This window comes from Sminthopsis crassicaudata, chromosome 4, assembly GCF_048593235.1.
Source record: "Sminthopsis crassicaudata isolate SCR6 chromosome 4, ASM4859323v1, whole genome shotgun sequence".
Lineage (NCBI taxonomy): Eukaryota > Metazoa > Chordata > Mammalia > Dasyuromorphia > Dasyuridae > Sminthopsis > Sminthopsis crassicaudata.
Window position 1 is genome coordinate 318,651,611 of NC_133620.1, and position 27,449 is coordinate 318,679,059.

Consider the following 27,449-nt stretch of genomic DNA (forward strand, 5'->3'; position numbering starts at 1 on the left):
TGGAATTTTTCACAGCCTTACATTCATTTTTAGAGTATTCTCCTTCCCTTTTGCTCCGCCAAAGTAGGAGGAATGCATATATATTGTATATATATGCATATACATATGCATACACACACTAGGTAAAAGAGACCATTCTCTGTTTCATTTCTAATCTAACCTCATCACTGACTTTCATTGGCAAGTCAAGCTGAGACCTGTTAAAGGCCTTAGATCTAAAATGCCAAGGTGTTCTACTGCATGCAGGCCACCTCCAGTTGCCCTGATCCATATCTTGCCAGATAGCCCTGGAGGAGAAAGTGAGGTTGATGATTTTACACAACACTCTTTCACTTAAGGAGTGAAGGACACACAATAACAATATACTTTTTATTTATTATTTATTTTTTGAAACAGAATTTCCCATCTCATCTAGCCTGAAAGTGTGGTGGCCTCTCATGAGCTCAATCTCATTAATGTTTGGCACAGAGCTTTAACTTGCTGTTTCCGACCTGGGCCAGAATCTTAGGCAATTATATTCCTTGGAGACGCACCAAACTGGTGTCAAACTTAGTTCAGATACCCTATTGGTTTTAGATTACCTGAGCTCAGGCAATTCCAGTAGCAGGGATTGATAATAGGTATGCACCACTATATCTGGTGATTAAATATATTTTAGTTTTGCTTAGTAGAATGCCCTTATGGGAATAACTTCCATAGTGTAGAAAGGTTGATCATTCAAATTGAAGTAGGTTTTTCATTTATTATTTTATTTTATTTTTTACTTATTGCTGTTCCTGAATATGTTTTAGAGATTTCTAGCATATCTTCTTTTGGGCAATAATAATGCCTGACATTTATATAGCAGTTTAAAATTTGCAAAACATTTTCCTTATATTATCTCGTTTAATTTGGCAGCAGCTGCTTTGCTAGAAATGTTCCACCTGGCATGGGAGGGTAGGGGGGAATAAAAGGTGTAATGGTCTCAGACTATCCTGTTCCTGCAGCCCAGCCTACTTAATCATTAGCATAATGAAGTTTCTTTTCTACCAGAAGCCCAGCCCACTGAAACTATAGTTCATTATCTTAACTAGAAAAAGGGTGGGATGGTCTGGTATGTTCTAATGGGGCAAATGGCTATCTTACATTGTTTGACTATTAAGAAATAATAATGGAGACTTAATGAATGGGTTTCTCCACATTTGCCACTGCAAATGACAAACTTAACAGTTATAAATATCATACAGCATTGTTATTATACTTTGGGTAATTCTTTATGGAGCTGCAGTTGTAGTAGTCAGAACAGAACTTTTCTTGTGTATTTTCTGCTTAATTGTAGTAATTTTTCTGTTTTCAGGCTATTATATCAGTGCTATTTTTTCCTCTTAATTTCAATCAAATAGCAGGTCTGTCTTTATGACAACTTTAAGATTTCCATAGCAGCAAACTGTGATTTTATTATAAAAGCAATTGGCTGGGAGAATATCAGGTCCAGTTTTTCTGTAACCATAGGCAAAAAGTGGTTTGAATACAAATTTCATACACACAAGGAATCAAACCCCTTCTTAACAAAATAGTATGGTTTGGGAATGAAGTTTATTATTTGGCCCAAGTCAAGGCAAAGATTGAAAATGTCACATTGGCGACTAGTGACCGGGTTATGGTGTTTTCCTATTGAAGTCCTATATCTGCAGGATGCCAGGCACTGAGACAGGAAGGAAGTGACCTAGCTGTTTAATCTTAATGTTCAGACTTTGCTGTGTTCCCTGCCCCTCATCTGAAGAGGAAATTCAGTAATGTTCTTTTGGCTAAATATGCCATCCCTGAATTATTCTTCACCCCCCTCCCCCAGGTAGGATTTGATTTTGTCCCTTTTTTTAAAATTCACTACAGATTTCTGGTGCCTCAGCATGCATAGACATTGATATATTCTCAGAGATCTACATAAGTAAAATGGAAGCATTGGTAGTTCTTAGCCATCATAAAAAGGTTTAATGAATTGAAGATCTGTTTGTTGGTGGACTGTTATCTAAAGATCTACCTGAGCTTGGAGAGGCTTATTGATAAAGGGGCTGACTGGATCCAAAAAGTTGGCTATGAGATGGTGACTTTCTTTTTGGCCACTTTAAAGACTATAAGAGCTGTGGTTTGCAATAGTGGAGTGATTACTTAGACCATTGAAATCATAATTCCTTTGAAGAAAAAAAAATATTGCCACTATATTGGGAACTCTGTGAGAACAGAAACTGTCTTACTTAATCCTTTTAGCTCTACCAAAGCCCAGCACAGTGCATTATATAGAGGAGGTACTAGTAAATGGATCTGAAACGAAAGGTGTTCATAGATGATGCTCGATAGCGAGAATTTCCTTAATTCCCTTTGGGAATAATTCATATGCATAACATTTTTTGAGACAAAAACAAGCAGGACCTCTTAAGGGTACACATTTTTCCTTCTGATAGATGTTTTGGTTTCTGACTTTTTCCCCCCAGTTGTTAGGTTCTTACTGGATGCTAAGTCAGTACTTAACAATTCTCTAGCTCAGGGTTCACAGTTTTAGTTCACACCTTTAAAAGGAGTTCTGGAAAGGCGTTTACACACCTTTAAAAAGGAGCAAGTTCATTGGTCAATAAGGAGTTCCCACAAGCCCCTGGGAGTACCCACAAGCCCATTCTCTGGGAGGGTAAAAAGAGGAATATTGAGTCTGAGGAGAGAGTTCTGGATTGCGTCATGGAGAAGACATCTCGTGGATTTGCAAGTCCAGCAATCCCACACTTTTGGAGGGGAAGAAGAGGATTCGAGATTCTACCTTCGCTCTGGCTGGAGGCTCCAGAAGCCTCCCAAGAAACCTACTCACAGAGGAAAAGATTATACAGAAAAAAAACCTCCTTCCAGAGAAAGATTATAGTTGAGAGACAATCAGAACATTTATATTTTGGCGCCCACAACATGGGGCAAAGACTTTTGCTTATCCTGACTAGGACTGATTCTGAGCCCTTCACAGGAACTAGCCCGGACTTTACATTTTGGTGCCCGAACAGGCTAGCCCAGACTTTACACCCAGTGAATTATGGGAGACTTTGGAAAGGGAAAACTATGCTTCTTTTTCATTTTTTTCCTTTTGTAGGGTACCAGCCTATTTTATATCATAGAGAAGGAGTTGTGTTGAAGAACTAAATGTTCCTTTTAGTTTTTAAATTTATGCTATTGACAAATGTCCTGCAGGATTACCAGTGGTTGAGAACTGATATACTGTGGGAAAATGGAAATCTATCCCTTCTTTCAGTGTCACTTTTTCCCATTCTTGCCAGGTGACTGACATAGTAAAGTATTTGCCAGTTCACCAAATACTTTGGGCAGAAAAGTAGGAAGCAGAAGGAGTGGAAAGGATACTAGACTTGGAGCTGGATGGTTCAAATCCTTGTTCTCCCACTTACTATTTTGTGTGACCTTGGGCAAATCTGAGTTCAAAGCCAGACTCAAGACACGTTGTGGTAGTTTTAATGTAACCCTGAGTGTTGTTGAGTCATTTTAGTCATATCGACTATGTGTGACATTGGAGTTTTCTTAGCAAAGCAATGGAGTGGTTTAACATTTTCTTCTCCAGGAAACTGAGGCAGATGTAGTTCAGTGACTTATCTAGGATCACACAGCTAGTAAGTGTGTGAGGCCATATTTGACCTCGGGAAGACGAATCTTTCCCACACTTGGTCTAGTACTCTATTGGCTGAGCTACCCAGCTGCCTTTTATCCCAAATAGAAAGAATACTTTAATTTCTCTCTGTTTCAGTTTCCTCATTTTTAAAATGAGAGAGGTCAACTAGATGACCTCTTCTACTTCCAAAAGATCCTATGACTTATAGAAATTAAACTTTTTGTAAAGCAGAAGGTAGAGTCCTATCCATGGGGACTAATGTAAAGATCTCTCTCTGAGGAGCTCCCCATCTCTGATCCCCTGCTCTTTGTCCTCTAACTTGATTTGCTCTTCTTTTTTGCCTCTGGAGAGAGGTGGTTTATATCATTTATGTCATATGTTATTTCCCTAGAGCCACAGCCTGACTTTATTTAAACAGATAAAACTTTGAAGTCTTACTAACTGATCTGACTTTCTTAAAATACTAATCTCCATGAAAGTTCTGTTCTGATGCAGGACTATTGGAATGGAGGTGATTGGCATAGTAAAGCCCATAAGAGTACAGGGGAGCATTGACCTTAAGTAGAAGACTGAGAATACACATTATGTGTCTTTTTGTCTTCTTGAGGGACAGTCTAAAGTAGAAAAGTGGTTCATTTACAAAGGATTTTTTTTTTCCATAGCAACTCCTGGAGACAATCTACTAAGTACCTTATCTGCATCTATGAATCATAAATCTTAGAAATATTGAATCTACTAATTGTTGAGCATATGATTATACCTAGTAGAAGGAAACGGGCATCTAGTGAATAGAGATCTTAAAATCAGAAAGATTGTGTCCAACCTATGGCAGAGCATTCCGAGCGTGTATTGGTCTGATCTCACTCACATGGGTCTTTTTCATCAATGAAGAACAACCACCACTGAAAAGTGTCAGACATCACTAAATAGTAGTAATAACAATAGAAGGCAAAATTGATTGGTTTGGGGCATATGTGTTTTTCTTGACTTAATTTATGAGAACTCTTTGTGGTGCAAGACTATTTTTTACACAAGGTGTGCTTTTTTCCCCCCTTCTTTCCACTGATTTATTGAAAGCTTTGTTAATAATTAACAGCCAAAAAAGAAAAAGGCTGAATTTAGGAGGCTCAACTAGGTGGGACTGGGCAAAAGGGGAGGTGCCCAGGAGATGCCAAAGTCTGCCTTCTGTTTAAATTTTAATATGCATTTATGCTTATATTCCTTCACTTTCATTATTAGTTATTGTCACAGGAATTCCTAAGCTACTGCAAAATCCTCTACTATCTGACTCTTAACTCTGTATTGAATTGGTTGACTTGTTCTCCCATAACAGGCCATGTGTAGAAGTAGAATAGTAGAATGGTGGATAGGACATTGGATTTGGAGTTGGCACCTGGGTTCAAATTATGTGATCATCCTGGACAAAGTACTTCATCTTTCTGAGCCTCAGTTGTTTCATTTATAAAATAAAATGGCTGGACTAGATGGCCCTTGGGGTCCCATCCATCTTTAAATTGATGATTCTTACTGCTTTCTCACTTCCAGAAAATGCTTTGTTTAAACACCCTTGGATTTGGAATCATGTGATCTATGTTTGAATCTGGTTCTAAGCACGTTTGAAAAAGCTCCTTCATTTCTCTGAACCCTGTTTTCTATACAGTGAGATCTTCAGTTTTTAAAATTTTGTCTCTTAAATTTGTTTATCCCCAGTACTCTACCATTTGTAAGTCTGGCATATGGTGTTAATGATGGTTGGAATAGCTGTTGAGGAAGAAATGGTGGCTTGATTTGAAATTCTGCAGTGTAGTGTTCTGCTTGGTTTTCTGGAGGTCTCTGAACCAGCCTTCAGTTTCAGTTGAGTAATCACCACAAGAATAGCCAGGTGTTAAAGTCCAAAGTCCAAATTCTTTATTGTCTCCTTGCTTGGGTCCCAGTTAGCTTTCTTGAGGCCCTTCAGAAGGGCTTTGGTCTTAGGGTGTGTGGGGAAGCAGGAGGACAGGCCAGCCGAGGCTGATAAAGATGGAATGAATGTCTCTCCTTGGCTCAGAGAGCTTGAGCCTCCCTCCTCCAGTCTTCTGTCTTCTTATCTCTGACCCTGGCTGAGTTTGTCCTAGCTTATATGCGCTATTCTAATTACATTATGATAGGTGTAAATCTTGGGAACTATATTAAGTATTAAGTACATGTACTGAACTAGAGAACTATTAATCACTGTGCTACACTAGATAACCATTGTCTTATCAATTCCACTTAGCACCTTGTAAGAATCCTTATTTCAAGTACAGAGTTCTGGCCCATAACACTGCAGGAATCATTTTTTGTGAGTTGCATAAATTTTGTCAGCCTAACTCTGGCCTCTTGAGGCAGATAAGGTGGCTCAGTGGATGGAGCACTAGAATTAGAGTCCAAAAGACCTAAGTTCAAATTCAGATGCTAGCTTCCTGACTCTAGGCAAATCATTTAGCCTTTGTCTGCCTTCATCCATTGGAGAAGGAAATGCCAAACCCCTTTAGTATCTTTGCCAAGAAAATCCCATGCACAATATTGTTGTGCTGTGGTCCATGAAGAACTGGACACAAATGACTAACTGAACAGCATCTCTTTGCTTTTCTGGGCTTCAATCTTGTTTGGACCAGAACTTCAGGGCAACTATATTTTTCTTTCTAAGTTTTTGGTGGCATCCCCTTCTCTTTCATGACATCCAGGGGGAGAGGGGGAGATAAGAGTTGCAAATCTAGCATGATTCATTTTTCTCACGATGGGTGTGGACTTGACCTTGCCATTTTATTTCATGTACTTCATGGAGAATCCTTAAAATCCTTGCAGTGGGATGAAAGTACTCAGGTGAAGACTTAAAATTTTTCTCTTGTGTATATTGGGAGGGCTCCCTTAAACTAAATTATTTACATGGAAATCAAAGTATGCCTATTGGGCCTGTGATTCAGGACTTCACAAATACTTTTCTGGTGTTACATTAAAACCCTTATTGATTTCCACCAGTATTGGGTTGAGTTCTTGCTTTCTATCCTTCCCTGCAGAAGTCTTGGCCAGATTTCTGCCAGGTAAACATTGACCAGTGTTGTGGAATGATTGGAGAACCTGGGTGTCTAATTGCAGAAGTTTTCAGGATCCTGGTGACACCAACAATGGATACTACTGTGTAACAGGTTATCGGATGGGAGGGTGACCTGGGGGGGGTGGGGGATGAGAAGATCCTTTCTCACAAACTGATGAGTTTTGCAGATAGCTCACTGGATTTTGGTGGCTTTCTACAGCACAGATCTCCCTTAAATTTGTAGCATGTGGTGATTTGTGTGACAGAGGACATTTTCCTGACAGAGAGTTCATTTCTCCTTGAGTAATTATGTGGGACAATTAAGGGATAAGCAGGGGACAAGACTTGGGTTAACCTTTTTCTGAAAACTGCAAGAGGGATTTCTAGGGGGATTGATAGAGGGCTTGTCAGGCCTTCTTCTCCCCTCTCCCCAGATTCCCTTTCCTGAGACTGCATAGTAGAGCCCACTTCCCTGTTCCCATCTCTCATTTCTTCTTCCCCCAGAAACTTTGCTTCTATCCTTCAGCTTTCAACACACACACGCACACACACGCACACACACACACACACACACACACACACACACACACACCAGGCAGGATTTGGCTTCTGTGTCAGAGAGCTAAGGAATCTTTAGAGGGAGGATCACAGCAGAAGTCCTGAAACCTTGGGGTGGGGGATGGTGGTAAGTGTAGAGAGAGGAAATGGATCTTCCTTTGGCATTTTCCATGCAGTTAGAATCAGTCCATTTCATCCTTACTAAAAAAAAAAAAAAAAAAAAAAAAAAACTAGCCTTTCTATGAAGAAAAGTGTAGGAGGGGGGAGGCAAAGGAACACCAGGGGTGACCATTTCCTTTTGCCAGCAAAGAAACTTTACTTTTTTTGTTAGCTGCTGCTGTGGCCCTGCCAGGAAAACCACTGGAGAAAGGCCATCAGAGAGGAATACATGTGGAATATAAACAGAATTCCTCAACTGGCAAACATCAAAACTTAGCCTGTGATTACAGGAGGGGAAGACCAAGAGAAAGAGGGAGTGGAGTGGGGTGGGGGGGTTTGTGGTGGAGGATGTAGCCATTTTTTTTTTTTAAATCAATGGCAGCTAAAGGAAATGAAAATGTTCATGTTTTTCAAAGTAGCTAGACGGGAACCACCCAGACTTGAAATGCTTCAGGCGGAAAAGATTTCTGGAGTGTTTGGCCAGCCTTCTGTGAGGTGACAGATGTTTAATCAATTTATTAGACATTAATATGGGATGCCTGGCTAGTGAAAATGGGAAGGGGTTCTCTATCCCTTCTGTTCTTCTTTTGTTCTCATCCTCTCTCAAGAATAGGAAACGAAGGGGCTTGGTGCTGAAAGACTCATATTTTTGTATCTTCTAGTGGATTCAATTGTTACTTTTCCATCCACTAAGATATGGTGCTAGGTTTAGGAAAACCATTGTAGGATAGTTTATTGTGGCACAAATTCAAGTACCCCAGTCCACAATGAGAAAAATGGCAGGAGGTGGGAGCGGGGAGACAAGAAATCAGAGTTGTTGGCATTAGCAAAGTGAAGGGCCTGGACCACATAATCTTGAAGATCTCATCCAGCTTTGATGGACTGTGGTACTGTGATTCTAACTATCTCTTATAGAGATGAAGGGGCTATATCTGTGGGGGTGCTAGACTTGGAGCAAAGGGACTTGGGAATTTAAATAATCCCATCTCTGCCACTTAGGAGCTGCTTGACTATACGCAGGGAAATTTAAGCTTCAGTTTTTTCATCTATAAAATGAGAATAATAATACTTATCTCTCTCACAAGTCATTATGAGGAAAGTCCTTTTTTCTTCTAAAATAGCACTGAATAAATGTGAGTTGTCATTATTAGCAACATTAATATTATTATAATAATATTATTGTAAACAGGATGGAGATTGTGTTTCTGTTTTGTTGATACTATTACTACTACCTAACAATCAAGTAGCACTTTATCATCTTAAAAGTACATGAACTCAACTGAGCCTAAAAACCCTGAAAAATATCCTTTATAGACATAATAATAATGTAATCATAATAACTAGCATTTTATAGCCCTTATTATGTGCCAAGCACTGTAATATAAGCACTGTCCACATTGTATCTTATTTGGTCCTCTCAACAACCCTGGGAGGTAGGTAATATTATTATCTTCATCTTTAAGATGGAGAAACTGAGGCAGGCAGAGATTTGATTTGTCCAGGGTGCCATAGGAACTAAAGGTCTTGATGCTGAATTTGACCCAGATCTTCTTGACCTTAGTCTAGGCATAGTACACAGAGCATTACCTACTTGATTAGATTAAGAGATTTTGGCTCAGAAAGTTTGAAGGTCCCTTAAATTGGTAAGTAGCAGATGCAGAATCTGAACTGGGTCTTCTTGATTCCAAGGCTCATACTCCTTTCTCTGCTCCATGCTCTAGTGCCTAAAGTGCATTGTTATGATCATAAATATTACTGAACAAATAAATTATACATCATAATATAGCAGGGGCAAAACCTATAATATTAGACAACTTGATGGGTTCTCTGACTTTATCCAAATTCTTTATTTGCATAATGTAGCAAGATATTACATAAAAGAGTTTTAACAGTCCCCAGTGGTTGCTCACATTCTAAAATTGCCAGTCTAAATGTTAATGCCCAGAGAGTAACATAGAATGGAAAATAAACAAGAATGTAAATTCTATATAATAGGTAATCTTCATATATTCTTATAAGCTACAAGATCCTGGAAGCTCTCCATTGTTATTCAGACTCCCAGCAGGACATAATGTCTCACTGTGTCATGGCTTTGAATTTCTTTGCATATGCTCAGATGAAGTCCAAATGGCCTTTTTTCAAAGTTTCCTCCCATTCCCTTTTCTAATTGTTGTGTGTATGTGGTTTTTTTTTTTTTTTTTTTTTCCCATATGCCCTTTGGTGATGACATGATAAAAAAAGGAAAACCAAAGCAGTTCTTTTATTCCAGTTCTTCTTGAGCCCTGACTATAAATATAAAGGAATTTTGGTGTAGCCAAGCTAAGTACATCATTATTTTTCAGTAAGAGCAGCAAAGTGTTACAGTGGTTACAGTGCTGTGCTTGGAGTCAGGAAAACTCAACTTCGAGAATTCAGATCTGGCCTCAGATACTTACTAGCTGTGTGACTCTGGGCAAGTCACTTAACCATATTGCTCAGTTTCCTCATTTGTAAAAAGAGCTGGTAAAGGAGTGGCAAAGCACTGTGATATCTTTGCCAAGAAAGCACCAAAAGAATAATAACAACAACAAAACTTCCTCCAGCAGACTTGGAAGAGAAAGCTCTGATTGAAAGGGATCAGCTATTGCTGATTATCATAATTGAGTTTTAACTTCTCTGATTTTCTTCTTGGGAATGGGGAATGATGACAACTACCACTCCTGGAAAATTTGCTTTCAGGAAGTAACTGAGAACTATTGTTTTTTTCCTTTCCCTTTTTTTTTTTTCCTTGAAATCCCTTTATCCTCTTAGTTCAATCAATGTTATCCAAAGTGATAGGACCATAAAGACAAAAACAAAAAAGCCCCACTGAACCTGCCCTCACAGAACTTACATTCATCAAGCCGTTCTCCAATTCATAAATGGTCAAAGGATATGAACAGCCAATTTTCAGATGAAGAAATTGAAACTATTTGTAGTCACATTAAAAGATGCTCTAAATCACTACTGATCAGAGAAATACAAATTAAGACAACTCTAAGATATCACTACACACCTATCAGATTGGCTAAGATGACAAGAAAAGATAAAGACGCATATTGGAGAGGATGTGGGAAAACTGGGACACTGATACATTGTTGGTGTAACTGTTTCTACTGGGCTTATATTCCAAAGAGATATTAAAGAAGGGAAAGAGACTCACATGTGCAAAAATTTTTGTGGCAGCCCTTTTTGGGGTGTCAAGAAACTGGAAACTGAATTGATGCCCATCAATTGGAGAATGGCTGAATAAATTATGGTATATGAATGTTATGGAATATTAGTGTTCTCTAAAAAATTACCAGCAGGATGATTTCAGAGAGGCCTGGAGAAACTTACATGATCTGTTGGCAAGTGAAATGAGCAGAACCAGGATATCATTATACACTGTAACAACAAGATTATAGGATGATCCATTCTGATGGACAGTGGCTCTCTTCAACAATGATTCAAACCAATTCCAATTGTTCAATGATGGAGACAACCATCTTCATCCAGAGAGAGGCCTGTGGGAGCTGAGTGTGGACCACAACATAGCATTCTCACTCTTTCTGTTGTTGTTTGCTTGCATTTTGTTTTCTTTCCCAATTTTTTTTCCCTTCTTGATGTGATTTTTCTTGTGCAGCATGATAACTGTATAAATATGTATACATATATTGGATTTAACATATTTAACATGTATTGGACTATCTGCCATCTGGGGAGAGGGTTGGGGGAAGGAGGAGATAATTGGGAACAGAAAGCTTTGCAAGGGTCAATGTTGAAAAATTACCCATGCAACTGTTTTGTAAATAAAAAGCTTTAATTAAAAAAAAAAAAGAACTTATATTCTGCTGTGGGTTGCAAAGATATATACATGTGATCTTTTGAGTACCACTTAACAGAGATAGCAACAGAGATTTCTGGCGCCATGTGAACATCCTTGAAGTATGCTAGGAGTACATTCCCTGAATAGGGGACAGCTTATTCAAAGGCTTAGGAGTGGGAAATAATGGACTATATTTGGGAAACATCCAACAGGCCATTTGAGCAGGAAAATAAAATGAATGGGGAGTCATGATGGAAGTTTTTAAAAAGAGCTTTATTAGGAACCCAGAGAAAAACAAAACCAAAAAAAAAGTCTAGAAAGCGACAAGTTAACAGAACATTTCTATTAATAAGGAAACTATAGTCTAACCTCAGATTAGCTTGCCTAGCACAGTTTATCATGTACCTAATCTCAAATTCCTTTTCATAGGATTAGAGCTTTTAGAAAAGGGAGGAAGCTTGTTCTAGTCTCCTCATTTTATAGATGAAGAGACTGATAAATGTATTTTAACTTTTAATATTTTTTTAAACAACCTCGTGAGGTAGGCAGAATAATGATTGCTTGTCTCCGTTTTACAGAAACTAAGGCTTAGCTAAGTAATTTGTTCACCATCATACAGATAGGAATGTCTTGATATTCAAAAGCTTTCTCATAAATAACTTAGTCCTGGTATCTTTCCTCTAGAATCTGAACTCAGTCTCTTTAGTGGTCTTATAGCCTCAGTTGGATTCTAGCATCCCCAGAAACCTCTTCCAAAGATTATTGATAGATTGCTTTTTCTCCTCAGGTTTCTAAAATCATGTTACCTACTTCACTCTTGCTTTTCTTTTGCTTTATGCAAAAGTTTCTATTATTAAGTTTCTTTTAAGTTTCTATTAAGTTCCTTTAGATCTTAACCTATTTTGTGTGTCATGAAACCCTTTGGGAATGTATAGAGACCTTTGAACTCTCTTTCAGAATACAGTTTCTAAATGCCCCCCCAAAATGTGTTGATTACAAAGGAACCCAAAAGTTAGTGAAAATTGAGATGTGATTTTTTTTTTTTCATCCAAATTTATAGACCTCAACTTAAGAGCTCTTGCTCAAGTTTTTAATATCACAGAGCTCAGGTAACTGAAAAACTTCACTTTTTTTCATTCTTAAAATCCTGTTTTCATTGTTTTGAATTGATAAATATTTACTAAAACAAACATCTCCAAATACATGGTAGAAGAGGAGAGGATTGGTCATGAAACTGCAAATCTCTATTATGTATGGCTTGCTTTTCTTTTTTAAGAATAAAACTTTTACTATATTATTTTCAAAGATATCCTGCTTCTTTGTGGACCCTTTTGGTTTCTTTCTGTACATTTTACCAATATTTCAATAATTCCTTCCTTTCCTCCCTTCCTTTCTCCCTCCTTTCTTCCTTCCTTCCTTTCCTCCTTCCCTTTCTCCCTTCCTCCATCCCTCCCTTTTTCCCTTCCTCCCTCTCTTCCCTCCGCTTTTTCCCCTTTCTTCCTTCCCTTCCCCCTTCTCCCTCTGCCCCCTCCCTCCTCCTTCTTTCCTTCCTTCTTTTTTCTCTTTCTTCTTTCTTCCTTCCCTCTTTCCTTTCTTCTTCTTTCCTTCCTTCCCTCCTCCCTTCCTTCCTCTTCCTTTCCTTTCTTTAGCTTCTTTCCTTCTTTGTTTTTTTTCTTTCTTTCTTCCTCTCTTTCTCCCTAAACAAATTCCTACAGTGTTTATGTCTGAAAATCTAAATCTTATTCTGCAACTCAAGTTAATTACCTCTGTCAGAAGAGCATGTTTCATTGTAGGCCATCTGGAATGTTACCTTAATCACAGTTCTTAAATTTTTAAAAAGTTGTCAGTTTTTGCAATGTTTTCATCATATAAATTGTTCTTGTTCCATTTACTTAACTTTGCATCAGTTCATAGCAAGTCTTTGTATGTTTCTTTGAAAACCTTTTTGTCATTCCTTATGGTAAAGTAATATTAATTATTAATATTATTAATTATATAAAATTATGTAAAATTATATTAATATACCACAATCTGTTTAATACTTCCCAGTTACTAGGTACTTCTTTACCTTCCACTTCTTTCATCTACAAAAAGGACTGCTATAATTTTTTTGTAAATATGGGTCATTTTTCTATTTCTTTTATCTCTTTGGGGTATAGTGGTATTTTAGATCAAAGATATAGTTGTAAATTGCTTTCCAGAATGGCTAGCCCTTTTGATAATGCTATCAAAAATACACTAATATGCCTTGCCAAGGCCTCTTCAGCAATTGTAATTTTCCTTTTTTTTTTTTTTTTGGTCATCTTTGCTGCTCTGATGGATATGAAATGGAACATCTGAATTGTTTGAATTTGCATTTTTCTAATTATTAGTTATTTGTAGCATTTTTTAAATGTGGGTTTTGACACCTTGAAAATTACTTCTTGATATTATTTGACCATTTATTAGGGAATGGTTCTTGTTCTTATAAAATTGAATCACTTCCTTATATATTTTGGATGTGAAATCTTATCTTAGAAACTTTCTACAAGTTTTTTTTTCTCCCCTTGGTAAACTATTTCCCTTTTAAATTTTAACTGAATTGATTGTGCAAATGCATATAAGTTTTATATATTAAATTTTTTATTTTCCCTTTTATCTTCTCTGAGCCTCTCTATCTCTTCTTTGGTCACAAACTCTTATTTTGTTTTCCTTGTTCCTCTAATTTGGTTATGATATGACTTTTTATGTTGTTTTGAGAGATTATTCTATATTTGACTTCTACCAGGCTATTTTCCAGTTTCCCCCACAGTTTTTATCTCAGGATTTGAGATCTTTGAGTTTATCAAACTCTATAGGCCTCTCTGTTCATTTTCCTTTGTACATTGTGTACCTAATCTGTTCTATTAATCAACTTTTGCATTTTTTATTAACTTTATAATTATAAAAATATTTTGACAGTACATATGCATGAGTAATTTTTTTAATAACATTATCCCTTGTATTCATTTTTCCAAATTTTCTCCTCTCTCCCTCTACTCCCTCCCCTAGATAACAGGCAATCCCATACATTTTACATGTGTTACAGTATAACCTAGATACAATATATGTGTGTAAATCCAATTTTCTTGTTGCACTTTAAGATTGGATTCCGAAGGTATAAGTAACCTGGGTAGAAAGACAGTAGTGCTAACAGTTTACATTCACTTCCCAGTGTTCCTTCTCTGAGTGTAGTTGTTTCTGTCCATCATTGATCAACTGGAAGTGAGTTGAATCTTCTTTATGTTGAAGATATCTACTTCCATCAGAATATATCTTCACCCCGTATTGTTGTTGAAGTGTATAGTGATCTCCTGGTTCTGCTCATTTCACTCAGCATCAGTTCATGTAAGTCTCTCAAAACTTCTCTGTATTCATCCTGCTCATCATTTCTTACAGAGCAATAATATTCCATAAGATTCATATACCATAATTTACCCAACCATTCTCCAATTGATGAACATCCATTCATTTTCCAGTTTCTAGCCACTACGAAAAGGGCTGCCACAAACATTTTGACACATACAGGTCCCTTTCCCCTCTTTAGTATTTCTTTGGGATATAAGCCCAGTAGTAGCACTGCTGGACCAAAGGGTATGCACAGTTTGATAACTTTTTGGGCATAGTTCCAAATTGCTCTCCAGAATGGTTGGATTCTTTCACAACTCCACCAACAATGCATCAGTGTCCCAGTTTTCCCACAGCCCCTCCAACATTCATTATTATTTGTTCCTGTCATCTTAGCCAATCTGACAGTGTGTAGTGGTATCTCAGAGTTGTCTTAATTTGCATTTTTCTGATCAGTAGTGATTTGGAACACTCTTTCATATGAATGCATATAATTTCAATGTCATCATCTGAGAATTGTCTGTTCATATCCTTTGACCATTTATCAATTGGAGAATGGTTTGATTTCTTATAAATTAGGGTCAATTCTCTATATATTTTGGAAATAAGGCCTTTATCAGAACCTTTAACTGTAAAAATATTTTCCCAATTTGTTACTTCCCTTATAATCTTGTTTGCATTAGTTTTGTATGTACAGAAGCTTTTTAGTTTGATGTAATCAAAATCTTCTATTTTGTGATCAATAATGATCTCTAGTTCTCCTCTGGTCATAAATTCCTTCTTCCTCCACAGGTCTGAGAGGTAGACTATCCTCTGTTCCTCTAATCTATTTATGGTCTCATTCTTTATGCCTAAATCATGGACCCATTTTGATCTTATCTTGGTATATGGTGTTAAGTGTGGATCCATATCTAATTTCTGCCATACTAATTTCCAGTTTTCCCAACAGTTTTTTTTTTCAAATAATGAATTTTTATCCCAAATGTTGGTATCTTTGGGTTTGTCAAACACTAGATTGCTATAGTTGTACCCTTTTTTGTCCTTTGTACCTAATCTGTTCCACTGATCGACTGGTCTATTTCTTAGCCAATACCAAATGGTTTTGGTGACTGCTGCTACATAATATAGCTTTAGATCAGGTACACCTAGACCACCTTCATCTGACTTTTTTTTTCATTTATTCCCTTGAAATTCTCGGCCTTTTATTCTTCCATATGAATTTTGTTGATATTTTTTCTAGGTCATTAAAATAGTTTCTTGGGCAACTTTTGCATTTTTAACTAGTATCAAGATAGTTTTGATGATTACTGTTTTATAGTATATTTGAGTATATTTGATATTGATAGGTTCCTCTGACTTTCTGCTTTTTTTCATTATTTTTCTCAAGATTCTTGACCTATTTTTCTTTTTAGATGAAATTTATTGTTTTTTTTCTAACACTATGAAATGATCTTTTGGAAGTTTGGTGTTACAATAAAACAATTCAAGAAATATTTTCATTTTTCTTAAATTGAACCTGGTTTATTCATTAGTAGTTAATATTTTTCAAATTATTTAGACCTATATTTGTATAAAGAATGTTTCATAGTTATAGTCATATAGTTATTATGTGTGTCTTCATAGATAAAAGTCTAAGTATTTTATAAATTATGTAGTTATTTTGAATGTAATTTATATTTTCCTGCTTGGTTTTGTTGGTAACATTCAAAAATGCTGATGATTCAAGAGGATTTATTTTGTTTTAGTTAGTTTTAGCTGACTCTTGATTCTCTAGGTAAAACATCATATCATCTGCCTTAAGTAATAATTTTGTTTCCTCTTTTCCTATGCTTATTCCCTCGATTTCTTTTTCTTATGTTGCTTTACTAGCATTTCTAGAATTTTATTAAGTAATAGTAGTGATAATGGAACATCCTTGCTTTGCCTTTGATCTTAATGGAAAGTCCATTAGCCTTTCTCCATTACATTTTGGGAGTCATGATGTTGGTTCTTGATAGTAAGGAAAGATCCCCTTTCTTATGCTTTTTAAGTTTCTTTGTTTTTTAATAATAGAAATGAGTGTTGGCTTTATCATAAGTCTTTTAAGGATTTATTGACATGATCATGAGCTTTTAAAATTATTTTTGTTATTAATTTATATTATTATATCTATGATTTTCCTTATACCTGACCAATCCTGCATTCCTTGTATAAATCAATCTGATCATAATATATAATTTCTAAAATATATTTTCTTACCAAAATATTTAATAATATTTTTATACCTTTGTTAATTAGATATATTGTTATGTAGTATTTTTTCCTTTGCTTTGGTTCTCCCTCATTTACATTTCAAGACCACATTTGTATTATCAAAAAGAATTTGGAAGAATTCCTTATTACTATTATTACTATTTTGCAAAAACTTTACAACTAATATTGTACATTAATTGCTCTCTGAATGTTTTTTATAATTTACGTGTAAAACCATTTGGCCTTTTTTTTCCTTTGGGAGTTCATATCTTTCTTGCTTAATTAATTAATTAATTTTTTTTATATTCGGTTAAACAATCTATTTCATTCTGTTAATCTAACTGTTTTTATTTTTGGAAATATTCAGCCGTTTCATCTAAGTTTTGTAACATATAATGGGCAGAATATTTTCTGATAGTTTATTTTAACTCCAATAATGTGAATCCCCCAAAATGATTTGGTTTTCTTCTCTTTTAAAATTTAGATGATTAACTTAAGAAAATCAGCCTCTAATTTTATTTATCAATTTATGAAGTTGAGGTAGAATTTGCATTCAATTTTGTCCATCTCTTTGATTTTCAGTATTTCTATTTTGGTGTTGCAATTTTTTGATTTATTGCTTTTCTAGTGCTTTTTTTTTTTGGTAGTTGACTGATATATTCATTTATTCTTCTGCTGATGAATATAATTAGAGATAGAAATATTTCTTTAAGGGCTACTTTAGCTGTGTCCCAAATGTTTTGATATATAGTGTCTCATTGTTAGAATTTTCTTTGATTAAATTTTCTTTTGTTCATAAGATTTATTCTTTGACTCACCTTTTCAAGGGCTTTTTCCAAAATTGAATCCCTTCATTTTTATATAACAAAATGCTATTATTAAAATAATTTAAAGTACTAACAGAACATTGGTACTAGGAAAGGGCATTTCTGTCATATATCTGGATGATAGAATAGGGATGTTCTTACTTTGGAAATGTTACATATAAACTTACTTTTTAAGGTTAAATAATCCTTTTCAGAATCTTTATTGAATATAATTTTCATTACATTGTGCTTAGAAAATTATGTGTTTGATATTTATTTTTATATGTGTTTGTAAGGTTTTTATGTTTCAAAAAATGTTTAAAATGTTTATGATCAGTTTTTGTAAAGGTTTTATGCCCAACTAAGATAAATGTATGCTTTCCTCTTTTCTTATTTAGGAATCACAAGACATTTCTCATGTATAACTCTTAAAATTCTACTTAGGTCCTTTACTTTTTTTCTTGTTTACCTTTGTGTTAAATTTGTCTAGGTCCAAAAAGGATATATTGATGTCTATATGTTTATTGTCAATTTATTCTTGAAATTCAGTTAACTTTTCCCTTACATTTTGAGATGCTTTGCCATTTGATGCATGTATATTAGATGCTGATATTGGTTCATTATTTTTGGCGCCTTTCTACATAATGTAGTTTTTCTGCTTATCTCATTTTATCCTGTTTGGTTTTTACTATTACTTTGTCTGAAATCATATTGTTTCTTTTGATTTTTTTATTAAAGCTTTTTATTTTCAAAATATATGCATGGATAATTGTAAAATCTTATGTTCCAAATTTCCCGCCTTCTCCCCACCCTACATGGCAAGTAATCCAATATATGTTAAACATGGTAAAAATATATGTTAAATCCAATATATGTATACATATTTAATACAATTATCTTGTGCACAAGAAAAATCAGATCAAAAAAAAAATGAGAGAACAAAATGCAAGCAAACAACAAAAAGAGTAAAAATGTTATGTTGTGATCTCTTGCTTTTTGTAGCTTATACTTACTCTCTTTTCTGTATCTTATGTTCCAGTGTAACTGGATCGTTTGACAATTCCCAAACTTATTTATTCTTAGACAGGAATCTTTTCATATTTACAATTGTTGACATTCTTGTTTGTTTTTTCCCCAAGATATAGCTCAGCTAATGGCTTCTTAGCTCTCCCCAAGCTTTCTGTTTGACTCTCTCAGCCTACTATGTTTGACCCTCTTCCATATGCCTAGCTTGTATTACTACTACTTGACTGGATGTCTTTCCCCCCACCAAACCATAAATCTCTTTGAGAGTAAAGACTATTTTTTTCATCCTTCTTATATCCAATGGCTAGCAGAATACGTTATACATAGCAGGAATTATTGCTGGTTGACTTAAATACTTACTGTGAATGGATCATATTTTTCCCATCTCAGATTTTTAGTCCCCAGCTTTCAAGGCCTTTTCTAGAATCCAACCCCTATAGTTAAGAAAATATATTATTAAAAATGTAAAGTAATAATAGTGATGTAAAGTAATAGTAGAAAAATAGAAAAGGGGATTTCTGCCATATATCCATGTAATGAATGGAAATGTCATGTTACACCACTGAAGCAAATCTATTCAAACCCCTATTCTTCCAGGAGTTTGATAATTAAAAAGAATTATAATGACTAAGTTTAACACTGAAGAAAGATGAGAAAATGTATATCTATAGATTCTCTTGTCACTGAAGAAGTGCTAGACTATGGATTATGGATTGTGAAACACTGCATGTAGTATATGACACATAGTTTTGTTGAACTGCTCACTTCCCTTTTAAAAAATTCATTGTTACAAAAAAAGGTTCTTTGAGAAAAGAGTGGAGAGGGATTTTTTGATGCAAATAATAGAAAAAGAAAAGATCAAGAAAGATAAATATGAATATAAGTTTTATGTGAATTTAAAATAAAAATCAACCCCCCATATAAGTAACATCAGGGCTCCCTGTGCTACTGTGTTTGTGATTTTTTTTGGGGGGGGCAGTTGAGATTGGGTAGGGAAGGGAGCATGCTTGCTGATGAGTGTATAACCTTTCTTTATAACCTTTCTCTTACTAAGTTCTGCTCTTGCTCTTGTTTTCGATTGAGACAATAATAGGTACATTTGGACTTTATAAATACTTCAATCTATAGCCTTTTAGTTTGTGGCATATTGAAAATGACAAAACTTCTCCAGTGTCAGAATGGAAACCTAAGAGATGTGGTCTTATAGGATCTAGAATGATTGAACATGGACTCAGGCTCTATTGACCTTAACCATGGAGAGCTGCCAACAACTCCTCTATCTTTTGCCCTATTTCAAGAGCCTGGGACCATTTTCACATGGCATTGTGTTCACCTCCCTTCAAAGGTCAGCTCTTGAACTTGTCTTGCTTTTAAGATGCCATAGTTAGAGAGATTGAGTGACAGAGAAAAGAGTTGGATGACCCATTCATAGCCAGCAATCTAACTAAGTATTGAACAAAAGGTCTATTCTTTGGCTTGGGGGTGGGGATGGATAGACCTTTTTCTTCTGGGGAAAAATGCTGCTTTTTCCATTAATAAAGAAGTAACCTCCAGCATCCAGAAAAGTATATTATGTTTTATTGGTGTATCTCCCCTCTTCCATATTCCTGCTTTTCTCCCATGCCCCACACTTTTGTACATCTGGAGATCCAAAGCTTTTGAGACACAGTATTACTTATGTTGCAGTAATGACAGTTTCCTGGCTGACTGGTCTCTCCACCCAGCAGTTTGTTTCCCAGTAGAGAAGTACCCTAGTGGCATTTATCCAGGTGACAGTGATATTGGCTACATTTGAACCCTTCTTTCTTGTCCCCACCCACTCACACCTGCATTCCTCCTGGATGATCTCTGCCAGTGAGTCTAAGGAAGTGAAACCTCACTGCTGGTTTCCATAGAGTCATTACATTCTGAGCATTGCCAGCTGTGGTGTCAGGGTAATCCACTGTGATTTACCACAGGCGGCTTTGGGTGTGTTTCACATCTTACATTCATGGCTTATTAAAGTTTGAAAAGAGAGATCCTTGATTGGTCCTCTTTCTCCTTCATGGGTTCCTTCCAATGTCCAAAAGCCCCCAAAATAGGCCAAGGTTATTCTAATATTCAAACCTTGCACACATACATACATAGCAGGGACAAAATGAATATGTTTTAAGTTGACTTGAATGAACATTGCTATCTGTTCTTGGATTGGGAATCACTATCAGTTTTCATAATCCTTCTTGAAATGTCTTGGTATTATTTTGAATTTAACATGTTCTGTTCACCCCTTCTCTCCTTCTCCCCGACTAGCACATACACTCCTTAAGGGTAGGGGGTGTTTCATTTTTGTCTTTGTATTTCTAGTGGCTAGCATATTACTTTGTATAAAATAGGCAATAAATACTGTGTTCCTAGTACAGGTTTAGCTGTCTTAACTCAAGAATATAGATGCCACAAACTTATAAAAATTGAAAGATTATAAAAAATTTAAATATTGAAATGTTTCTATTTAAACTTCAGCACAACTACTATCTTGTGTTATGCATTGTTATAGTTGATTTTTGTAAAAACTTTTACTAGTTGTTGCTGTTCAGCAACTGAAAGGATTACAGTTATGATCCTAGCTTTCTCCGAATCCATATCTTTTGTCACTTCCATATGGCATCAATATTCTGTTCACATGCCATAATCCATTCCCTTTATTTTATGGATGAAGAATCTGAGAACAAGTGACTTGACCAAAGTACATAGGTTATTTTTAAAAATTTTTTTAAATTTATTTTTTTAATTTTATAATTATAAATTTTTTGACAGTATATATGCATGAGTAATTTTTTATAACATTATCCCTTGTATTCATTTTCCAAATTTTCCCCTCCCTCTCTCTACTCCATCCCCTAAATGACAGGCAATCCCATACAAAGTACATAGGTTGTAAGTAGCTGATTCATATTGAAACCCAGGTCCCTTTGGTTGCAGCTTGGTTTGTGTTCTTTCTACTGTATTTATAAAGTCCAAATATATGTATTGTTATCTAATTCTAAAACAAAGGCAAGAATAGCACATAGTAAGAGAAGGATTATACATTTACACTGATGCTGGCTGTTTCAGGTGGTTTGCTTATTTCATAATCCAGCCTTAAGATTACCCTATCAATCAATCTTGGATTGCAGCTATTTGCTTTGTAGAACTATTTCTGTTTCTGGAACTTTTATAACGTCCCAAAGAAGGGTGGGTTAATGGAGCGAGGACTACAGAAATGACTCTCTGGAGCTCTCGCCCTTCTAAACACCTCTTCAGCATCTTTAAATATCCTCCTTTATTCTGTTGAGCTAATACAGCAGATTAGTGGATAACAATGAAGAAAATGGGAATAGAAGTAAGTGGGAAGGCTGTATATCTGCTTGGCCTTGCTGCTGAAATTGCTACCATAGTTCCAACCCACTAGGATTACTCCATTCTCAACAGTATTGTCCTCCTGATGTAGAATCTGCATGCATCATCACTTCATGCCTAGATTGTTGTAAGAGCCTGCTGATTGACATCCATGTCTCAAGTTTTATCTCATGCCAAGCCATCATCCACTAAAATGCCAGGGTGATTTCCTAAAATTCAGTTTTGAGCATAGCACCTTCACCTCCTTTTTACTTAGTAAGAAATCCATTGCCTCTTTCTGTCCTCTTGGGTCAGACAAAATTATGTGTGACATTTAAAGCTCTTCATAACCTGTATTCTTTCTATCTTTATACTCATACTTTATGTACCTCTAGATACATTGGACTACTAGCTGTTTTTTGTTTACAATAGTTCATCTCCCAGTTTTATGCCTTTTCACTTGATGTTCCTCATGGCTTGAGCATTCTCTCTCATCTTCTCCATTTCTAGACTTCTTGATTCCTTTGAGATTCTGCTCACTTTCTCATTCTGCTGACAGCTTTCCTTTTAAAACTACCTTCCACTTACATTGTATATATATATATATGTATATATATATATATATATACATACATATATATATATATATATATCTTATAAGTGCATAGTTATTTGCATGTTGTTTCCTCCAATAGAATGTGTGCTCTTTGAGGGTTGGGGCATATGCCTAGAGCTTATCATATTGTCTGACTCACAGTAAGCTTTTAATGAATGCTTGTTAACTGAGTAAGGGACTAGCCATAATGGAATGTTTTGGTTTTCCTTATACAGGCAGTCTTGCTTTATATAAATGCAGCCCTCTAGTTTAAGATTATGTAATTCTAATTTATTGAAGCCATGGGGAAGGCTTCTGACTAAGGGAAGCATGAAGAGGGTCCCATGACTGGAAGGAGAGGGCCCAGCATATGGTTCAAGGACCTTAGGGTCTTGGGTACAGAGAAGTGAGTGTGCACAAGGATAGTTTGATAGAGTGGGGCATAGATCTCTTCTCTTCAAGAAGGAGGTCTGAAGCCAAGTTTCTGTCTTGCAATGATGGTTTCTCCCCATTAGTTCTTCAGTTTTCACTTAGACGGTTGGATTTTGTTTTATTTTGTGAGTTTTTTTGGTGGGAGTTAGTGTTAGGATTACTAGGTGAGAACTCAGGTTGTCTGGACAGTGACAAGGTGAGAATTCAGGTTGTCTGGACAATTACAAGGTGAGAACTCAGGTTGACTTGATGGAAGGAGCAGGCTCATTGGCTGAGGTGGTTCTTCCCAGAAGCCCTTGCATTATCCCACGCCCATTCTCTGGGAGAATAAAAGAGAGGACTCCCAGAGATAGAAGAAGACTCTGCATTACATCAGCCCTGACGGGGCTCTCTGCAGGAAGGGAAGTCACTTCTAAGGACAAGAGTTAACAGCAACTGTCTGGAGACAACGGTTCACTACAGGAAGAAGAATCTGTCTGAGAGATTTGAGTAGACACAGCAGATCTCTTCCCAGAGAGCAATCCAGCAGCTTCTGGAGACGACAGCTCGCTACAATTGGCGCCCAACGTGGGGCAAGGACTTTTGCTTATCCTGACAAGAGGAGCTAGACCAGACCTTCGCAATTTGGCGCCCGAACAGGGACAGACACGGTCCTGATTCCAGTGGAAAAGCCTCCCATCCAGATCTCAGTCTCTCTGACCCAGAACCGTGAGTAACAAGGAAACTTTGTTAAAGATTAAGTGAGCGTGCTAATAGATAAATAAGGAACTTAACTTGTTAAGGGCTAAACCAGGAATCTCTTATAGCTGAAATGGGGCAGATGTTAGCTATATTCAATCCCTGGACCTCAGCCGACTCAACCCCAGCCCCAGAAGCAACCTCAGCTCCACCCCCATTCAGGAGTGGTACTATAGAGAGTATAATCAACATAATTGAGGAGCAGAGTTTACTTGTAACCTGGGTACAGATTGCTAAACTCTTGGCTGCATTAAGATGCACATCCCCTTGGTTCTTAGAGGAAGAAAAGATAGATGTAGATAAATGGAAGCTAGTGGGATATGAAATGAAAGAATTTCAAGCAAAAAATGGGCCTCGTTCAATTTCTGCAGAAGTATTTTATATCTACAACATAGTTCAATTAGCCTTAAACTATCAAGCAAGTTGTAGGAGAAGGAAAAGTTCTAAAAATGAACAGAGGAGGAAGTGTGAGGAAAAAAGGAAAGATCAAGATCTTTCCCTAGAGCAAGAGGATTTAAATGAGGAATTATGGTATGATTCTCTTGAAGAAGCTTCAACCCTGCCTAGAGAACAGATTATTGACAGGCCCACATCAACCCCACCTTCAGAGATGGAGGAAGAAAGAGGGGAAGAGGCAGAAACACAAACAGAATTGCCTGTGAAGCAGCCTAAACCTATGACAAGATTAGAAAAAGCATTGGTTAAAGCTAAGAGAGAAGGACAGGATATAAGTGATTTTATACATGCATATCCTGTGATTGAAGAGATTGACTCTGTAGGTAAAAAAAGGAGAAGATATGCACCTTTAGATTTGAATAAAATTAAGGATTTGAAAAAAGGTTGTACCCTTTATGGGGCTACATCAGCTTATGTCAAAAATGTTACTAGATGGTTTGTCTTATGAAGTCCTAACCCCGAATGATTGGAAATCCATAGCAAGGACATGTCTGGAACCTGGAGAAAATTTATTATGGCTTGCGGAATTTCATGAATTATGTAAAATTCAAGTCAGATGCAATTTGGAAATAGGAGTTAACACACAATTCACTTTTGAGCACTTAGCTGGTGAAGGTCAGTATGGAGAGAATTCGGAACAGATTAATTATACCATGACAATATATGAACAAATTGCTAAGGCTGCAATAAAAGCTTGGGGTGTCCTTCCTGGACAGAAAGATCGTGGAGAGGCTTTCACTAAAATACAGCAAGGTCCCAATGAACCTTTTGCAGATTTTGTGGGACGTTTGCAAACTGCTGTCAAAAGAACTATTGGAGAAAATGCAGCTACAGAAATAATGACCAGACATCTGGCTAAGGAAAATGCCAATGAGATTTGCAAAAGAATTATATGGGGATTAGACAAAGATGCTCCTTTAGAGGAGATCATAAGACGCTGTGCTACAGTGGGAACAAATGCTTTTTACACCCAGACAATGATGAATGTGGAAAGGCAGGGTCCCTCCTGGCAAGGGACTTCTAGAGAAACTCGGCGATGTTTTCAATGTGGAAAAATTGGACATCTAAGAGCTCAGTGTAGGTATGGAGATACAGTGAGAAGACAGGGTGAAAGAAGACCTAAAACCCCATGTCCAAAATGCAACAGAGGACTCCATTGGGCATCAAAGTGTAGAATAATTCAGGGAAATGGGATGAGGGGCCCAGGTCCAGGGCCCCAGGCAAAAAAGACTTGGGGCATGATGGCAGCTGATGTTACACCCAAAGAGCCTTTAGAAGGTCAGGACTCTGATGTGATCAACCAGCAGAAATGCAATCACATGGCAGAAAGGGATTATCTGATAGTCAGCCAAAAGGCAATCAGATTGCAAAAATGGATTACACTTGGGGAGAATACAGGCCTTTTAAACCAACAGGGCTGTGTCCAGTGCAAACAAATCCAATGTAATTGCCAGATGATGAGAAGAGATTTAAAAAGTGGTAAATAGAAGGAAATTAGATAAGTTGGCTGCCTGGGAGAGAGGGTTTGCTTGTATTTCTTCAGCAGGAGAAGGAATCAGATGGGTGCCAATGAGTCATATTCGCCTTGTCCATCAGAGAAAGACAGAAAAAGAGAAAGACCTCAAAATAAAGGAGAAGATCTAAGAAACATCTTACACCGAAAGAGCATGGCTAATAAAAAGACTGTTAAAGAACTTTAAAACCAGCAGGAATCATTGGACTTCCTCACACAAGATGAGACTAATGGACAATGGACTTATGGACATTTATAAATTTTCAATTTATGATTATTTGATTATGTTATTTGTTATATACTTCTAGCATGTGTTATGTTACTATGTTACTATGTGCTTATGTAATTTATGTAATTATGTGTAATACTTCCCATATTGATAGATTTATGTTTCAAGGTCATGACTGTCCTATGTTCTAAATCAAAAGAAAGGGGGAGATGTTAGGATTACTAGGTGAGAACTCAGGTTGTCTGGACAGTGACAAGGTGAGAATTCAGGTTGTCTGGACAATTACAAGGTGAGAACTCAGGTTGACTTGATAGAAGGAGCAAGCTCATCGGCTGAAGTGGTTCTTCCCAGAAGCCCTTGCAATATCTCACGCCCATTCTCTGGGAGGATAAAGAGGACAGCACTCCAGGAAGAGGGGAAGACTCTGCATTGCATCAGGCTTGACGGGGCTCCCTGCAGGAAGGGAATTTCACTTCTCTGGACAAGAGTTAACAGCAACTGCCTGGAGACAACGGTTCGTTACAGGAAGAAGAATCTGTCTGAGACATTTGAGTAGAAGACACAGCAGATCTCTTCCCAGAGAGTGATCCGGCAGCTTCTAGAGACGACAGCTCGCTACAAGTTAGGATGCGAAGTTATAGAGCTGAGGGGGCAGGAAAAGACTAACAACAAAACAGCATGGTTTTTTTTTGGAATGTGACTTTATTTGAAAATTCTTTACATATGGTTGAACTTGTATAAAGTAAGAAATATCTGTACAGAAATTTTTATAGCCTTCAAGTACATAGGACTATGATAATTTTTCCTTCTTTAGCTTCTCTTTTCTTACCACAGTTAAGATAAGGTACAGATAATAAACCATTTATAAACCTGAGTTGTTTGGGTTCACTGTTTCCTTCTAACAGCTGTCTGGTTTGGTATCAACTAATGTTTGGGGCTATTTTTGAGCCTTCTGATAAAAGTGGTTCTTTGGTCTTAATAGCAAAATTTCTTCTAATTCCTTAGTATAAGAACTTCTGATTGTTGGCACTTAATGGTCCTTCATGGTCCTTCATGGAATATAGAACTAGTTGGAATATTCACAGCTTGGGAATATTTATCTCATCAATACTGATATCTGATTAAATATTACAAAATATCACAAATGTTTATGGAACCATAGTGAAAGAGAACTTTAGAGATCATCTAGTTTAGCTCCTACTTTGAAGATTAGAAAATGAAGTTCAGGCTAGAGCATTACTTCATGTTTGAGAAATATCTGTCTGGCATATTTATATATTGAGAAACCTGACTAAAGGTTCAGAGCCAGAAGAAGTCTTTGAACATCTTTTCCAAGTTTATTCATGCTGTATCAATGTGATATTAGTGATGCTATGAAAACACATTTGTTGCCAAAGTATCTGTATCTTTTATTCTCTCTTCTCCCCTCTGCTTTCTCCTTTCTGACCAGAATTTGGTTTATTTCAGATA

At 36.5% G+C, this 27,449-nt stretch overlaps 1 protein-coding gene across 4 annotated transcripts in view; it reads left to right on the top strand.

Annotated features, from left to right (window-relative positions):
• BAIAP2 (BAR/IMD domain containing adaptor protein 2) overlaps positions 1-27,449 on the top strand; it is a 173,859-nt gene that overhangs the window by 15,196 nt on the left and 131,214 nt on the right. The window lies entirely within an intron of this gene.